General features: G+C 29.7%; 2 pseudogenes; one reads left to right on the top strand and one right to left on the bottom strand.

Moving 5' to 3' along the window:
* Positions 1 to 574: 574 nt before the first annotated feature.
* LOC107063373 (premnaspirodiene oxygenase-like) lies at positions 575 to 2,429 on the top strand (annotated as a pseudogene).
* Positions 2,430 to 3,541: 1,112 nt separating this feature from the next.
* On the bottom strand, positions 3,542 to 12,215 carry LOC102598569 (beta-phellandrene synthase (neryl-diphosphate-cyclizing), chloroplastic-like; annotated as a pseudogene).
* Between the last annotated feature and the right edge of the window lie 1,966 nt (positions 12,216 to 14,181).

Here is a 14,181-nt window from a genome sequence, read left to right on the forward strand (position 1 = left end):
GAGTTCGAGTTAGCTATGGTGAGCCTCCTTGTTTTCGGAGGATTTCATTTACTTTTCAGTTTAGTCAGGATGTCGTGGGTGTTGTCCCGACTTCCATCTTTATCAGTTAGAGGCTTCATAGATAGTCAGTATAGTTGAGAAGTTTGTATTATTCATTTTATTAAATGTTTTAAAGACTTAAGTTGCCTATTTTATGGCGAGTTGAATATTATTTTTATATTCAGAGTTTTTCATTTGAGTTAAAGTTTTGTATTTTAGTTTCATGAATTTTATTCAATTTTTAAGCTTTTGCATGCTTGAGTTAGTCTTCCGCTTGTAGTCAGCCAGGATGAGGGTTCACTTGGGGACCAGCAATGGTCTTCGAGTGCCAGCCACAAACTTAACTAACAGTTAGTTACTAATCCTAACTAACTTATAATCTTTGCTTATCTTTTAAGTCAGTACTATTAACACCCTTCCATCCCATTTCATGACTTGTACATTATTCTTGCCAAGATATTGTTGTATAAATTAGAAGAGATATTGGTAAATTAAATTAGCCTTAATTTTATTTATTTAGTCAATTTAACACATTATGGAAGTCTCCTCCTCCATTTTCACAATTTTTCTCATTTTCCTACCTTTACTTCTTGCGATCGTTAAAAATCACAATAATTCGAAAAAATTGCCTCCGGGTCCATGGAAACTTCCAATCATCGGAAACTTACACCAACTCGGAATTTCGCGACCTTACATCACACTCAAAGAGTTATCGAAGAAATATGGACCCTTGATGCACCTAAAACTCGGTGAACGTTCAACTATTGTCATATCTTCATATAAAATACTTAAAGAATTGTTGAAAACAAGTGACACCATCCTCTCTCATAGGCCGGAGCTCCTTGTCTCAAAAACTGTGGCTTACAACGGTGGAGACATTGCTTTTGCTCCCTATGGTGATTATTGGAAACAGATGCGCAAAATTTGCACATCAGAGCTCCTCAGTACAAAAAGAATTCACTCGAATTATCCTCTTATGGAAGAGGAGATTTCGCGCTTAGTGAAAAATATTAAGGAGTCATCATCTAAAGGTACCCTAATTAATGTGTACGAGTGTCTCAACTCGCTCTCCTGTGATATTATTTGTAGGGCAACTGTTGGAACGACTTGTAACGATTCGGATTCATTGATATCTACAATAAGAAAAATAACACCTCTAGTGGGACTTTTTAATATATCGGATTTGTTCCCTTCCCTCAAGTTTCTCGATAGGTACATTACAGGGTCTAATCAAAAGTTACTGAAAATGCATCATGAATTATGTGATCGCCTTCTAGAAGAAATTGTCCACGTACACGAAGAAAGTATTCGAAAAAAATAATGTTGATGAGGAAGATCTTTTGCACCTTCTTCTAAGGATTAGAGAGAAGGAGAGCCACAAATTTCAAATCCCTATAACAAGAGATAATATCAAAGCTATTATCTTGGTAAGTTCTTATCCCACTACATATCTTATGGAAAGTATTTACATTTTTGTTGGATACTAAGAAATTATCACTCATCAAAATGTTATCATTACATTGAATAAATAGACACATTCGTCCTACGTGGCGTCGTCCTACATGATAATTTTAAGTCTTATATACCCATAGTTAGAGGGTATAGATGCCAACTGAAGCCAAGTTTAAGGGCATATTCACTCATCGAAAGGTTAAAAACTGGGGTAATTAAGTTGAGTCCGTCCTCTTTTGTGAATTTTTTTCTATTATAAACATAGATTATTTTGATTTTAAATAAAATTATCGATAAATAGTTATATGATCATTTATGAAATTTATCTGAAATACAGGATATGTTCATAGGTGGAACGGACACAACATCAATTTTAGTGGAATGGGCTTTGGCTGAATTATTGAAGAATCCAAATATGATGAAAAAAGCCCAATTTGAAGTAAGAGGGGTTTTAAAAGGGAAAAAAAAAAGTTGATTATATTGATGTACAAAATTTGAAATACTTGAAATTGATTGTGAAAGAAACTCTAAGACTTCATCCTCCAGGTCCCTTAGCTATACCAAGAGAATCGATAGAAGAAATCGCGATTAACGGGTATGTTATACCTAATAAAACAATAGTCTTGATGAATTTGTATGCAATGGGAAGGGATCCTGAATATTGGCGCGATCCAGAGAAATTCATACCTAATCGATTCAACAATTATGTCGATAACGATGTTGATGATGTGAAAATGATCAAAGGATCATCAAATGTTCCTATGGAGTTTTTGGGATTTGGATTTGGATAAAGGGTTTGTCCAGGAATGTTATTTGCTACGGCAAGTAGTGAACTTACATTGGCTAGATTACTTTATCATTTCGATTGGAAACTTCCTAATGGTATGAATCCAGAACATTTAGATATGACTGAAGGTTTTGGTTGCTACACCATATGACTAACAAGATTTGGTCTTTTTAGAGTTACTTCGTCTATCTTAATTTTGAAAGTCAAACTAATTCTGTCATGTCTAAATTGACTGTCAAAATTAAAATGTTTGACTTTGAATTCTGAATAATGTCACAGAAAATGAGACGGAGAAAATAATAAAAGTTGTCTATATGGTGCTTAGTTATTATAGTAATAAAGAAAAGTCACCATTTTCCTATTTCAGTATTGCTTTTTTTTTTTCCTTCCCTTTTCTTTTCTTGTATTCCTCATGCATTGTTTTAATTGATAATGTGTAATAAGTTGTATGCAACTATGAGAATTAAACTTGAATATTTTAGCAAAATTCTGTGTTACAAGCACTACAAGAAAACATGGAATGAGCTATCAAATTTATCGATATTCACTAGTTATTTATTGAGAAAAATCCCCTAGCTAATTGGATTTTCTTATAATCATTGCTAATTCATAGCTAAATGAAATGAGATTTTTGTTGTTTAACTATAAAATTTTATCCTCGCTAATTTCTTGTTTTCTAATAGTGAAGTGAGTGACTTCCCTTAACCTTTGTTAATCTGAGCATAAAAAGTTCATAACTGAATATGAGTTATGTGTACAATAGACCTAATCCTGAGTAAAACTGATTTAGAACCTCTAATTAGCATAATATGCAGGAACTTAGGCTTTAAAAAAGTTGAACAACAATATAAAACATCAAGTATAGATACTACTAAAAAGTTATTATTTTTCTATTGAAATTTCCACTGAAAAATATTCAGTGCCTATTCTTATAAATATTTTGATTGAATCAATTAGAAAAGAGAAAATAATACTCCTTTCATTTCAATTTGTTTAACCTATTTGACTTAATACAAAATTTAAGAAAATAAAAAAGGGTTTTGAATCTTGTGGTTTTAATTTAAAAATATGTCAAATGTAACAAAATGTCGTTTACGTCTTAAACATGTCACATGAAAAGTTGGAATACAGTCCATCATGTAGAGAGAGAAGACACAATTATACATCAAAACTTTTCTTCACTTTCTTTAATTTCATAATGTAAATCAGACAAACAAATTGAAACAGAAAGGAGAATAAAACACATAAATTTAAAATGAGGGATTAATGATTGAGTGGCTTGTAAATGACTTCATCAATGTGATTCTTCATTTCCTCTGGAAATCTATATTCATCACCATGTGAATAAGTGAAATAAACCATTTTGCTTGTCCTCCCAAAATATTTCTTTGCATAGTTGAGGCAATTGGCTTCCCTTTTTTTGAACTAAAACCATTTTCAACAACTCCCTTCTATTACTTTCCAAGATTTCCTTTATCTTCATTATAGCTTCTTCCTCATAAATATTTGTTCTTCTTGGACTTTGTGTCATTAGTATTGTGACTAAATTCATTGAGCTCTCCTCTTGTTCTCTCTATAGGAAAACATGTGAGAGACAATTGACCAATATTAGTAATTTATTCAGAATTCAATAAACAAACATGATTTCAGAACCTATAAACTCGAAATTCTAGATCAGCATTTGCTTACTCATCAAGATTTTGTATTGTTTACCATAGGTTTAATGGACAAGTTGATTGTTTTGACATAAAGAGAATTCTAATATTATGAGTGTGTTCGGTATATAGGAAAATGACTTTCTCACTGAAATTTAAAAAAAATAAGTTTTCTAAATGACAATTTAAATTGATTGATGGTCTCTTTTCCAACTTCCAACACATCTCATCTTTACCCCGTCTCCTTGCCCCCCACCCCCACCCGTACCTCCCATCAGCCAACTCCACCTCTTTCATGTTATTTGTCTAGATAACATATGAATACTTTTAAACAATATTATTTATTAATTAGTACCGAGAAAACAATATCATATGAAAGTTATCTTGATGAGCCAAATTAAAATTAAAACACAAAATACAAGAGTTGTTACCTTATAGGTTTGTAAATCATTGAGGAGCCTCATGACTATACCGGTACAATTGCATAAACCATATATTTCATCACTTTCTATAAGATCCTTAGAGATGTTTATACCAAGATAGTATTGTGTTGTAAGAGGAATCAATCTTGAACCAAATGTTATAGAAGTAACATACAAATACTCTTCTATGTTTGGCATTGTCTTGCTTGTCCACCACTCTAGTCGTTCAATCAACATGCACTTCATCACTTCAAGCCACTATTGAAATTCCAAGATAATAGACACAGAGTTTAAGAAAGTAAATTAAAAACAATTGAAATATTTTTTCTGTTTCAATTTGTAATTTGTCTTAATTGACTAAGTTTACAGTTTAAGAAAGTAAAGAAGATTTAGAATTTTGTGGTGTGAAAGTAAAGATATGCTTCTGTACCAAAATGTCATCTAATCAAATGCATGTGGTCGTAAAGATGTCATATGACATGTTGAAATTAAAGAGTTATAAATTAAAAATAGGTTTTGTATCAAAATGTTCTTTAATCATGTGGTCTTAAACATGTTAACGTGAAATGTTGAAATGAAAGAGTTGTCAAATTAGAAAAAAAAAGACTTTCTTTCTTAATCAGACAAAAAAAAAGTTAAGACAAACAAAAGTAAATAAGATTTTTGAATCTTTTAATTTGAAATTAAAAATTCGTTTAACGTATCGAAATTTCCTTTAACCTTCTGGTTTTAAAGACTTACATATGACGTGAAGTTGAAAATTAAATAATTGTTAAATTAGAAAAGACACATTTTTTTTAAATAGACTAAAAAAAAAGACAAACAAATTAAAACAAAGAGAGTATAAAAATTTGTTAAAGAGGGAAGTTAGAGAATAAATCCCTTACCAAATTAATAAGATGATTTTTGACAGATCGGCCTTGTTTAATTTCAGCAATTGTTGCAAGCTCCTCTATTGATTTATAAAAAACAGAAAAAATAACTTTAACCCTCTCAGAATTATAACCTACACTTGCATAGTCATCCCACCTGTAAATAATAATCGATAAACTTTAAGTGTTGAAACTAATTTTATAAATACACAATTATGTGATTCGATAAAAATATTGAAACTGTTAATAAGTACTCCATTTGATATATTTAATTATGCTGATAAGCTTCTTTTTTTTTTGTTAGAATAACTAAAATACCCTTACAATTTTTTATTTAAAAAAAAAAAAAAAAAAGGAGGAACGATGAATACAATGTAAAGAGGAAGTTAAAGAGTTTTGCTTTAAGAAAAATATCTTGAGATTTTAAAAAAATATTAAGGACTAGATAGTAAAATAATTAGTTATAACAAAATGGCTTATAAGCTGAAAAATCATAAATTGGGGATGATCTGACTTTTGACTGATTATATACCCTTAACTTATAAGTATTTTGGTGCTTAATTACCAAACACATAAATAAACTAAAAATGCTTATAAGTCAGTTTGACGAGCTTATAAGTTCAGACGAAATATACCTTTCTACTAATTCAATGATGTTGAGCAATTCATCTTTAGATGCAAAACCATCGAAAAGATCATCGACCACGGTCAGGAGCATGACGTATTTTGCATATATGAGACGTGCGTCGGAGAATTCAGGGTCGGAGACAACAGCAATGCCAATTAAGTAAGTAGTATATATAAATTGTTCTGAGAGTCCGGTCCAATCTGCAATCTTCAAACCACCTACATTCGTTTACGTAAAGGTGTTTGACTTCACATGAAGTTTAAGAATAAAAAAGACTTACTTAAAAAATTCATCGTCATCTTGGCATTTCCTTACCTAAGGAAGTTAGTGCCACAGTGAAGATGGATAAATATGAAAGTTATAAATATTTGTATAATTATAAATCATTTTATTAAAAATAAAATTAAAAAATTTAATATAATTATCGCTAAATATAAGAAAAAATATCATTTTTCAACGAACTAAAAAAAAAAGATAAGTATCAATATATACCTCTTGAGTTGTTGAAGTTCTTCTCGGTGTTGAGCTTGGCATAAGTCAAAGTCGTGTATTGAAAATATTAACAAGTCCTTATTGTTATTGTTGGGTGACCTAATAGAGAGAAACACTTAAATTAGAATTTGCGGGACATAATATATAAATGTGTTTTTTAATTTCACTTTAATTGATATTTATGTCATTCAATTTTGTGTGCACACATGAACTTAAACTTGTATAAAGTTAGACAAGTAAACAAACGTGTCCTACATGACAATTGATATATACACTCGGGTTGATTTGTATTATGTCATGTAGGACGCATATTCAACCTTGATCGCAACTTGATTGGAATCTTGGATTGTGCTTGTTGTCTAGCCAGCCTATTTTTGTAGCTCTTATCATTGAAGACCTCTCTAATTGATTGCAAAAACATCAAACCTCACATCTAAGGGGTTTGTCCACTTAATTTTGATCTAACCCATCCAGTTGACACATCTAATCTCATATCTTATCCCGACATCTATTGAGTTAGAGTACTTATTGGGTTTTTTATAACATAAAGTTACATTGAGTATATAACACCAACTCAATAAATACATGATATATGTTAGTTATATACATTATTATCATGAAATTATTGATTAATACTCCATATATTCTTCCCTTAATTTATCACTTCACTATAATGAATTAACATAATTAAACGAAAATACAAATTAAAATGAATTTACAAGTGATAATGATAGATAATCATACCTATAAGCAGTGGCGAATTTACAGCCAAAAAATAGAGCACCCGCACCCGTGGTCTCTTCATAAAATTAGATATTTTATATGTATATTTTTTAAGATTTTGTATAATATTATATTCTTGCACCCGTACTACAAGAAGTCTAAATGGTCCACATGGTTAAATGTTGAGCTTTTGACCTTGAGGATTAAGGATCAATTCTCACTTCAATACATTTTACTTGGTGCACCCATTTTAAAAAAATCCTAGATTCGCCTCTGCCTATAAGCTGCTTTTAAGATTTTAAATTTGTTCTCTTCGTATGACTTGATATACCTCCTATTTTCTGCTCGATCATATGTGGTATAAAACTTCCTCAAAGCAAGTTCCACCTAATATTTCCAAAATTAGTAATAGAAGAAAAATATAGTTCAATACATAAAATATCTTGTATTTACATCTAATTCAAGGAAGAATCACACCTTAAGAAATGAGATAAAGAATATTATAAAATTATTCTTTGTAACGAAAAAATAACTTTAACTACTATTTACATCATCGCCACTACTACTCTTGATCATGTGGTGTTACCAAATATTATCTTTGTATAGTTCATAAGTTATAATTTCAACATCTCATTCTATCAACAATCCTTTAGCTTATATAGACTATAGGATTTAAAAGTTATCTTTACGTTCCCAAACTTTATGCACGATATAAATTAAGATACACAAAATAAAATACCTCTTTCTTTGACATCCTATCGATGAAGTCATTGTTTATGAGTTTTTGCTCCATAAAAGTTCTTGTCCAATTGTTAATTTTATCCAAAATGTCATATTTCTCATGATCCATAGCCAATTGTGATGCTTTGTGGAGTTCAAGAATTTCAACATGATTTGTATATTTCCCATTTGTTGCAAAGAAATGTTCTTCAACCACAAATTCTGCTAGTTCATCTGCAAATTAATTGAATTCATTAAGGCGAACTACTTTGTTGTCGGAGTTTTTAGGGTTTAATTTATCAGATGGTAACTCAGCTAATATTGAAGTTATTATCTCAGAACGTTATATATTTTCTTGATTTCAATTTTCTTCAACAACAAAATTGACTTTCTGAGAAAATAATTATAAGTAAGTGATCATCCGAGAAATCGACTCGAGTTTTTAGTAACAAACCCGAGTAGACATCATAGTTGCTCATCCTTAGAAGTCGAAAAGCCATGGCACAATGGGTGACATTTGAGAAAATTTCTTCATTCTTTTGTTGCCATAGCCTATATAATATATGAATCTTATGGTTTCAGAATCGTAAAGGTGAAATATCTAGATAGCCCTTAAACTTAGCATACTTTATAATCTAGACATTTTAACTTTTTACTGATCAGATAAACACTTTAACTTAACAAAAGCGTATTTTTTATGACGTTGCAAATAATGTATATCAAAGACATTCACAAGATGCACTTTTGTCAAGTTAAAGTATCAATTTGGTCATGACAATATTAACATCATGTATACATTAACTTATACTATCAAGTTTAAGGGGCTATTTAAATATTTAGCCAATTATAAAATATGATTGTGATTAATTAGATTTAATTTACCTGTATATTTCATCTAGAACTTTCTTTATTTCTGATTTAAAATGCCGATGTACTCCTAGATTTTGAAGTGTATCAACCAAACAAAGCAATGAATATATCCTTGTTGGATACATAGTGGGAACTATGAGAACATAAAAGGCCAAAAAAAAAGTTAGAATGTAAAAAACAAGATTATTAATTTTAACTATGTATAAATAATAATATTTTTCGCCGAAAGAGGTTCGGACTGACAGTAGGCTGGCTCCGCCCTTCCGTAATATAGTTGGGCAGTTTAAGTCCTGAACCTCGTAGATCGCCCCATGTTCTAGCTTAATTAGGGGTCAGCAAAAGATATGTTTTTAAAAATAAAAATAAGACAAATGAATTAAAACAGATAGAGTAATTTTTTATATGCATAACTAAAAAAAAATGCTATGTTGATCATGGTACGTACCCCAATTTTTGTGTTGTTGCAAGATTGAATCAAGGTATTCATAGCATTTTTTATCATGTTGATGATAAATCAAGGCAGCTGCAGTAGTGGCTGGTGAATCAAATAATGAACCATTTTCTCTTTGATGTAACTTTATTATTTCCTTCCAATCACATAATTCACCAAGTACTTCACCCATATATTCAACATTCCTTGTGAAATTATTTTGCAACACACTAGTAAATGTTTAGATATATATAGTCAGAAAATAAGTGTATAAAGATGTGTTCGGTGGGAAGAAAAATATTTTTTTAGAAAAATAAAATGAGTATATTTTTTTGTATTTGATACGTAAGTAAAAAAAAATATTTGTATATAATTTAGAAAAATATTATGAGAAATGAAGGTATAGGGTAGTGAGGATGGGACTACAAGAGTGTGGTGAAGATGAGTTTTTGTTAGAAATTAGGGAGGACAGACTATTAGAAATAGAGGTTTTCGTATTGCAATGAGAAATTTGTCTTATAAAACGTGATTGTTTCCACCTCATTCCCACTGAACCAACTAATGTATTGTGGGAAATAAATTCTTATTGAAATATGAGGAAGCTTTTTAATTTTTCCTTGTGAAAACACTATATATATATTTATTTATTTTATTTTCTTACTAATTTAATCTAAATATTAGTGGGAATAATCACTGAACATTTTTTAGTGAGAAATTTCTATGAAAAAAATAATGATTAGTGATACAATCAATGTGGAATATATATCACTGTGGAACTTGTTTTCTCCACTTTCATTAATTAAGGAAGTCATTTTTCTCATTTATAAAAAACGTGTCTTTCTAGAAAATATATTTTCTAAATATATTTTCCAACCGAACATGAAAAAAAAAAATTCCTCCATGCCGAACACATAAAATTATTTTTTAAAAAAGTAATATGAAATATGTACCTTTTAATTGTTGAATCTCTTTTGCAATTCACCAATTTTACAATATCAAGATCCAAAGGCAAATTTAAGTTTAATTTTTCTGCAAAATTGATCATAGTAGAAAATATAATTTCAAATCCTAGAGGTGAAATTTGATCCTTGTTATCTACTGCCCAACCATACGTTTCAATGAAGCCAAGACCTGAAAGAAAATGAAGGAACTCTTCAAGTATATAAAAAGAAAAATATACCGTCCAACATAACATATTATATATTGTATTCACGTAACTATATTTTTAGTTAATTTATATTTGCATATATTACCATAAATAAATAAAATTGCGATAATTATCTAACTGAATTTAATAACTCTGTATCTAATCATATTAACTCAATTATTATTAAATATTATTAATTATACGTGCTGCCCATCTCTCCCATTATATACATAGCAATTATATGGCTGTATTATTTTTGTAACAAGAAGGAAAGGACACATAAAATTCAATTATTCTCTTGGAGAGCACGCTATTTAAAAAAACATTTCGAGTATCATTTTTTGTTTAAAAAATATAATTAATTACCCTCTTCACATCATTTTATTTGTCACATTCTTTATTTACATGTTTCCTTCAAAAATGTGTTTTGATTAATTATTATATACCTTTATTTATTATCTTCAATTATTTAAAATGTTAATAATTTCTATTCAATAAATATTTTTTAATAGCTTTAATCTCTCTTCAATAAGAGAATTAAATATAAGCAATCACAATACTAAAGTATGTGTATATATTTTTCATTTATGGAAATAATGTATTCATTTATGTTTTGATTTTCTAAAATTACAATTATTTTTGGTCATTTATTTTTAATAAAAACTACAAATTATAAAGTGATCCGGAGGGAGTACTACTAGTTTTCACCTTTACTCTTACTCTATTAAATTGATATCAAGATTAACTAATGATAATTTAGTTTAGTTAATATATTCTTAAAATATATGCAGAAATAAATATGACAAGTAAAAATGAACGGAAGGAAAGTAACATAGTAGTGATGAATTGAACAAATAAAGTCAATTTACCTCTTTGGATTTGCTTATCTCCAACTCTCCATTTGGTTAGAGCAAGCAAACATGCAAGAGTGGAAGAAAGTGAGTCCTTGAGAAGCAATGGATGGCTAGGGTTTAGTCCCCAAGATCCATCTTCTCTTTGATTTTCAATAATCCAATCCAAACATTGTGGAAAACATGGCTCATTTAGTGAATGTCTTGAAGGGATCATAGCTACCCATGCTGTGTCATAAGAAGAAGGAGATAGCTCTACTTTCCCAAAAGTTTTCCTTATTCTCTCCCTTGCATCTTCAAAACCATCCTGCAACGAAAAATATATTAAGTATAATTTTACGAGTAAGATTTGGAAAAGATATAGTGTGTACGTTTGACTTTACCTCTAGTTTAAGAGATAGAGAGGTTGTTTCTAATAGACTGTCAGACCAAATTAAAGTAGTTCGAAAAAAAAGAAAACAATGAATTAAAAAGAAGTCAAAGACAAAATGATGTTAAAAGAATGACAAAGTGTACTAAAAAAGAAACAGTCACTGTGACAAAATAATATGATAATGGAAATGAAAGAAATACTATGTAATAACAAGAATCTCCTCACTAATGCTTTAATACTAACTTTATTGTGAGTTTGATCATTCGAATCAAGTAGTTTTGTCTTAGATTTTATATTTGTTAAAAAAAATTCAATAAATAAGAATAAATAATAAATTTCAAACAAAATAGATTATACACAATGAGGTAGAGAATTTCCAACCAGAATTCATAAAGTTAAAATCATGAGGCGCGCGACTCAACTTACCATTGATGAAGTGGTACTGTGGCTGCATCTTACTCTACATGATCTCTGAAAAATTGCATCTTCTTTCAACAATGATACAAAGAAAAAGAAAAAAGGTAAACTAAAGTTAATTAGGGCATGCATGGTGTCACAAAAGATAATTAAATTTGACTTATGTAAATGCTACTTCTTGCAATGATCAAAACTATGTGTCTTACTGGATGAAATTGTTTTCCCATATCCTAGTTTATGATGAGCAAGGGTTATGATTTTGCTTCTATAGCCAATTATCATCCTTGAATATTGTGTGTGTTGTTTTTGGGGGTGGAGGGATCAAAAATGAAGAAATTCCTTTAGTTAGCTACCACATTTATGGAGGTGAGGGTCATTTCCATTTTTGCTCCTATTTTGTGTTTGTCTTTAATTTTTATTCCTCATTATAAATACTTTTTTAGCGGAGAGAAGTATTGAAAACATTTCTAAACTTAGTGCAAATTATTAGTTTCATCATTTAACTATTGATAGCCTTAAAAAAACTCTTTACTTGACTAACTGAACTTAAAATACACTCTCGGTCTGCCACATGGCATATCAAGTGGTCTCAAACTCTTGTAGAAGCGTGAGACTCTTAATAAAAAATTGAAAAAGTGTTAAAAATACCCCTAAACTTAGCGAGAATTTAGGAATGTAATTCACTGATGTGGCAAGATCAGTGGTGTATTTAAGTTCAATTAATCAAGTAGAAGATGCTTTTAATGTTGTCAATAATTCGGTGACAAACCTAATAATTCACACCAAATTTAGAATTATTTTAAATACTCTTCTCTTTATATTATAATATCTCACAAGTTTTGCTCCCTATGCTTGAAGAACATATGTTTTGTGTTAGATATAAACTTGATGTGTAATTAAATGTAAAATTGCACGTTTTGGCCTATGAATGACTAGTCTTTAATTTTTATTTGTCAATCATTGCAGCATATCTTATTTCAAAGCAGAAAAAGTATATAAGCATTATTGACCAAATCTTAGAACAACAATCCAAAAGTGAAAAATTCTTTTAATTACTCTTTGATTCACGTGGACACCATACCTTTTTGTTAGAAAATCTTTCTCCTTTTATAATATAATTTTTTAGTATAAATTTAAAATTTATTCCAATTTTAATATAAATATCGAACATTAAATAAAAAGAAATATAGAGAAAACAAAGCATATATAGTATCATATAGAATCTCGTGATAAGTTTTGCTAGTTGTTGGTCATTACGTGGATAATTTTTAACAATAAAATGATCTCTTTATTTTGTTTTCTTTCTTATTTTTGACAAAGAAGCAAGTATGTATTAGTAATAATTAATTGATAAGTACTAATATGAATTGTTTGTATGAAAAAGTTCATTCGCACCCTCAAATAAATTCTGCAGTGTGTGATTTAAACAGTAGACGAAAAACCAAAATAATAATAATTGATAAGTATATGATTTCTCTGGACAATAATTATTCCTGATTCAGATAAAAAAATATCTAATAGATTGGTGTGCTAATGATTGCCAGCTACAAAACATAAAAAGGTAGAGGACAAACAAAATTGAACCATTTTTTAAATTAAATTTACTGAAAACAGCATTGGATACAATTATGAATAATTAATTTAATATTATCTATTAGATCTTATGCTCAAAATAAGTAGAACAATGGTTGAATGTTGAATTATTTATCTAAAAAAATATGAAGCAATTATATTATCGTTTAGCACTTCAATAATATATGTGTTAAGATTTTTTATGAATATGAGGCCCAAACTATTTCGTGTGTTCAAAACTAGCCCAACATACCCAACATCTTATACTTTGGCCCATAAAAAAAAAACGAGATATGAAATTACGTTGAATGACTGAAAATTGGTGAGTTTGAAATTTTGACTTCCGTTTACCCCATGAGCAAACCTTTAAAGTCAAATTAACGTTAAAATTGTTGATTTTGAATCATGTCTATGAATCAAGCGAAATCAAAAGGTCAAAATCAACTACCTCCCTAATCATTTGGGATAAGGGTCTTGTCACGCCCCGAGCCTACACCCTGGGCGGGACCGGCACTCGGAGACCATTGCTGGCCCCAAGCGAACCCTTGGCCTGGCTTTCTTAACTCAGCGGAAACCTGACTCAACAGAATAACTCAATGCCATGCAAAGACATAAACAACTTAACTGATAAAAATATGGCCCAAAAGGGCAACTCGAGTCTCAAAATAGAATATTTACATATACATACATATACATGGATGAGAGACTCAAAACTACTGACTGACTGACTG

This window comes from Solanum tuberosum, unplaced genomic scaffold, assembly GCF_000226075.1.
Source record: "Solanum tuberosum cultivar DM 1-3 516 R44 unplaced genomic scaffold, SolTub_3.0 scf00341, whole genome shotgun sequence".
NCBI lineage: Eukaryota > Viridiplantae > Streptophyta > Magnoliopsida > Solanales > Solanaceae > Solanum > Solanum tuberosum.